Source organism: Sinocyclocheilus rhinocerous, unplaced genomic scaffold (genome assembly GCF_001515625.1).
Source record: "Sinocyclocheilus rhinocerous isolate Xijiao unplaced genomic scaffold, SAMN03320098_v1.1 scaffold2199, whole genome shotgun sequence".
In the NCBI taxonomy this organism is placed as follows: Eukaryota; Metazoa; Chordata; class Actinopteri; order Cypriniformes; family Cyprinidae; genus Sinocyclocheilus; species Sinocyclocheilus rhinocerous.
The window spans coordinates 355,295-360,540 of record NW_015659020.1 but is presented as its reverse complement, the minus strand read 5'-3'; the positions used below and the strand labels follow the sequence as shown (position 1 = coordinate 360,540).

At 36.2% G+C, this 5,246-nt stretch overlaps 1 long non-coding RNA gene across 1 annotated transcript in view; it reads left to right on the top strand.

Moving 5' to 3' along the window:
• The window catches only part of LOC107723233 (uncharacterized), a 19,386-nt gene that overhangs the window by 6,317 nt on the left and 7,823 nt on the right, over positions 1-5,246 (top strand). The window contains exon 2 of the long non-coding RNA XR_001637899.1: positions 4,755-4,756. This is a non-coding gene — a long non-coding RNA (uncharacterized LOC107723233). The remainder of the gene's footprint in view (positions 1-4,754; positions 4,757-5,246) is intronic.

Genomic DNA, 5,246 nt, shown 5'->3' with positions numbered 1-5,246 from the left:
GGTGACGACCGCACAGAGTAGCATTATAACAGAACTAAATGTATCTCGTATGATAAAACAGCGCTGCTTTACCCCACATACGCACGACCGGAAGCAGCGGAAGTGGTCGACTGTGGCATAATAAAAGCTCCGCTGCTTTCGAACCGTGTGTCGCGCTCGTTCAGCGGCCTCGTTTCGCTTCGACGGCTTTCAGCCTCACCCTGCTTCATTCTACTACGTTAATAAATCATTAGCTCATCCATGAACATGATTTCTGCCCGAGTCCCGTCGGATTGCATCAGCTGTGGGGATGAAGACCACAACTCCCATGATTCCACACTCAGTCACGGTGTCATCAAACTACACCTTTGTTTCTTTGTTTATTTTGAATATGCGCCCTCCAGCGGCGAAAATTACATACTGTGCCTTTAATGCACTGAACTAACATGAACAATTGAATTTTATTACTTAACATTAACAAAGGTTAATAAATGCTGTAAAAATATTTTGCTCATACATTTTTCATGTTAACTAATGAGACCTTATTGTAAAGTGTTACCCAAATATGTATGTAATACTACTACTACTACTACTACTACTAATAATAATAATAATAGTTCCTATAACAATTGTAACACTACAATAATAATTGTACATTAGTTACATTAGTTAAAATGAACTAACAATGAACAAATTTTCTACAGCATTTATTAGTCTTAATTAATGCAAATTTCTACATTTACTAATACTTTTTTTTAATAAAAAATGTGATCTATTAATATTATTTAATGCACTGAACATGAACAATGAACAATTTAATTTCATTAACTAACATTAACAAAAGTTAATAAATGCTGTAAAAATATATATTGCTCATAGATTTTTAACCAATGAAACCTTAAGTTACCCAAATATATGTAATAATATGTAATTATGTATGTATGTATTTGTAGTAGTGGTAGTATAGTGAATGTTACTAACTATTAAATATAATGTTCTCTAATATCCTTTACTTTCATCACATTGGCCATTCTGACGTTGTTTAGATAGATAGATAGAGAGATAGAGAGATAGATAGACAGACAGACAGACAGACAGACAGACAGACAGATAGATAGATAGATAGATAGATAGATAGATAGATTTATACAGAGGAGCTCACATACTAAGTCAAAAGGAAAACATTCTGTGTTGTATTTGAGCTCTTTATGCTGCGTATAAGGTTACATTAAAGTTTCTCTCACTGTATTTTGTGCTGAAAAACAATTTGAATTGATCAAAGTAGACTGCCAGCGCTATTGCCTGCACACTCTGATACAGTGGTTTCCCCGAATGTTTCGAGCGGGAGAGATTATGGAGGGAAACAGGGATGATGCTAGGCTTTTAAGAAGGCCGAATACCTTGTATTTAAATGAAAACAGCTGTGCTCGAATAGCATTAAGGCCGCTTCATCCTGTCAAGATTTCTCATATCTCTGCAATTTCTTTTCCACCTCTCCAGGTTGTGAGAAGTTTAAGTTGGAAATGGTTTTGGGAATCGTCTGCAAATCTCCCTTGAGCGGATTAAACTGTGGGACTGGAAGAACTTAGCCAGACAATTTCCAACCACGGCTAAATTGCTTAGATATGAGAGTGTCAGAGGAATAAATATTATTTTAAACCTTTAAAACGCACTGCTTTTTTCCTTCTCTCTGATTCCTTTCTTCCCCTGTCCTCTTTCTGTGCCAGCTCCACGTGTTTGAAATTACTCAATTAAGCATAATGTTCATAATTGATCATTTAGTGGAAAACGCAAACATATCGTTTGCTGACGGGTTCCATATTTTGTGAGTGTGATTCGTTGTTTCTGGTGGAGTCAGGGGACAGCTGGTTGACGTTTCACACTCATCGGGAGTTGTGATCATGAAATGGGATGTTGGCCTTTTCTCACCAGTGATTTGCCTTAGTGTTTTCAAACCTGTCTAGCAGGCCAGCGTCTCACAGCCGGACCGTCTGGTTGAGTGCTGAGCTAGATGGGAAGGCTTCCCCCGGGACGAGAGGGTCATCTCAGAGGGCACACATGAAGTTAATGGAAGGTATGGTGCACATGAAATCTTTTGCACTGTCATTTTCAGTAACAGCACAGACTATTTGCTGAATCTTTGTCTTGAGCCAGATCTTATGGGAGCCTGTTTCCAATGAATACGTTTAAGGTAGTTGCAACTTTATTTCTCATAAATGAGATTCAATATCTCACAGTTAAGACTTAGATTCTCAGAATTGCAACTTTATAAAAATGTGACTTTATATCTCGCAATTTAAACTTTTAGGGTCACATGTTTCTCATAGTCATACTAACCTTCACATAAATGCAACTTTATATCCAAAATTTGTCTATACATCTCAAAATGTATATATCTCACAATATGAAAAAATTGCAATTATCTCATATCTCAAAATGTGTCTATATATATTGCAATGTGACATCTCACAACTTTGACTTTCTCATAATTGCAAATTCACTGACATGTCACTATATTTCACAATTTAAACTTTGTTTCTCATAATTGTAATTTTATATATAAAATTTACTTTTTATATATCAAATATCTTGCAACTGACTTTTTCCTCATATAATTTTGACCTTATATTTGACCAGTTGTGACTTTGTGTCACAATTGTAACTTTACATCTCAAAATGTGTCTACATATCTTGAAATGAGAATTTATATCTCACAAATGTGACTTTAAATGTTTCTCATTTCTCACAATTTTTTTTTTATAATAGAATGTACTTTATAGCTTGCATTTGTAACTTTTTTCTCAAATTTAGACTTTATATCTTTCCATTGCAGCTATATCTCACAGTTATGACTTTGTTTCTCATACAGTAATTGCAACTTTATTAGAATGTGACTTCTTACATTTGTGACTATCATAAATGCAATGTCTAAATACAACTGAAGTTACATAAAATATAACGTGATGAGATTTTGCCCTCAGCCAAAACTATTTACTCTGGTACTAATAATAGATTGAGACCAAAGACTGTCCGCGATCTTTACTCAAAACAAATTACATCTCATGTTTAACCACTATAGAGTGGTCAAAGCCAGCCACAAATTCCAGAAGATCTGGCCGAGGTGAGGCACTCTCGGTGGGTTTATGAGCGCTCACAACTCCGAAAACGTTGAAAGAGGTCCTATTATGCTTTTTCACTTTTTGAACTTTAGTCTGTGTAGTGTGTATGTTTGGGCATAAAAAAGATCTACAAAGTTACAAATCTCAAAGTCCACTCCAAAGGGAGAGATATTTAGTTTTTTTAAAAATCCCTTTTCAAGAACTACAACGAACGGCTCGTTTGGACTACAGCGTTGTTTTCCGGGTTTTGTGATGTCACAAAGCGGCCCATTAAAATATCATTAAAATAATCCCCGCCTACAGAAATTCAAATGGTTGGAGGGTGGGGAGGGGCGAGGTTGTGGTTAGAACGCTTGGTTGAGTGAGTGCATCAGACGAGATGACGAAGAAGAAGTGGTGCTGCAGAGTTAGTGCATCAGAGAAAACGAAGAAGAAGAGCTGCTGTGCTATAATTGTAATTTTATATATAAAATTTACTTTTTATATATCAAATATCTTGCAACTGACTTTTTCCTCATATAATTTTGACCTTATATTTGACCAGTTGTGACTTTGTGTCACAATTGTAACTTTACATCTCAAAATGTGTCTACATATCTTGAAATGAGAATTTATATCTCACAAATGTGACTTTAAATGTTTCTCATTTCTCACAATTTTTTTTTTATAATAGAATGTACTTTATAGCTTGCATTTGTAACTTTTTTCTCAAATTTAGACTTTATATCTTTCCATTGCAGCTATATCTCACAGTTATGACTTTGTTTCTCATACAGTAATTGCAACTTTATTAGAATGTGACTTCTTACATTTGTGACTATCATAAATGCAATGTCTAAATACAACTGAAGTTACATAAAATATAACGTGATGAGATTTTGCCCTCAGCCAAAACTATTTACTCTGGTACTAATAATAGATTGAGACCAAAGACTGTCCGCGATCTTTACTCAAAACAAATTACATCTCATGTTTAACCACTATAGAGTGGTCAAAGCCAGCCACAAATTCCAGAAGATCTGGCCGAGGTGAGGCACTCTCGGTGGGTTTATGAGCGCGCACAACTCCGAAAACGTTGAAAGAGGTCCTATTATGCTTTTTCACTTTTTGAACTTTAGTCTGTGTAGTGTGTATGTTTGGGCATAAAAAAGATCTACAAAGTTACAAATCTCAAAGTCCACTCCAAAGGGAGATATTTCATTTTTTTTAAATCCCTTTTCAAGAACTACAACGAACGGCTCGTTTGGACTACAGCGTTGTTTTCCGGGTTTTGTGATGTCACAAAGCGGCCCATTAAAATATCATTAAAATAATCCCCGCCTACAGAAATTCAAATGGTTGGAGGGTGGGGAGGGGCGAGGTCGTGGTTAGAACGCTTGGTTGAGTGCATCAGACAAGACGAAGACGAAGAAGAAGAAGTGCTGCTGTACCGTCAAGTTTTCGCCATGTCAAAGAAACGCTGTTTTTTTTCACCCCCGTGCCTTTTGAATTTCCTTGTAGCAGATGTTTTCTACCTCACTGGACATTTTAATGCAGTTAGTACACATGCACCTGAATAATTATGTATGTAAATATGTATGTTCAGGGCTCCAGACTGCGACCAAATGGTCACATTTTGCGACCATTTTTTCTGCCTGTGCGACTAAATTTTGTGAGCGGTTGCACTGGCACGACCACCGCATTGTTCAACTCATAAGCTCTGCCATTTCTGTTGCATATGAGAAACATCAAACGGCAAACGAAACTGAAAGCATAACGAAACTGCGCTACTCATTTGAACTGTGCAGTGCTTAGAGTGTAGAGCCTGGTTTAGTGCGAAGGTGTGTGCAGCAAAATTGATGCGAATATTGAAAAAATGATGGATGGTTTTCAAGCTAAAGTAAAAGACCGCTTCTTAAACCAGAGAAGGTGAACATGTTGGTATTCTTGTGGAAAAAAAAAAAAAAAACATGCAAGCCCTGTCCTTGTGGGGGGAAAAAACATGCAAGCACTGTCACCGACAGCAAGTTTAGTTTTACTTTTTTTTTTTTTTTCATTTTGAAAAGCTTGTTATCTTTGCTGTTTACCTCACGTTATGCTATGGAAGCTCTCTTTTGTTTTATTTTTTTTTATTTGATTCCTCAGTGTTTGCTAAACATTCTATAGTTT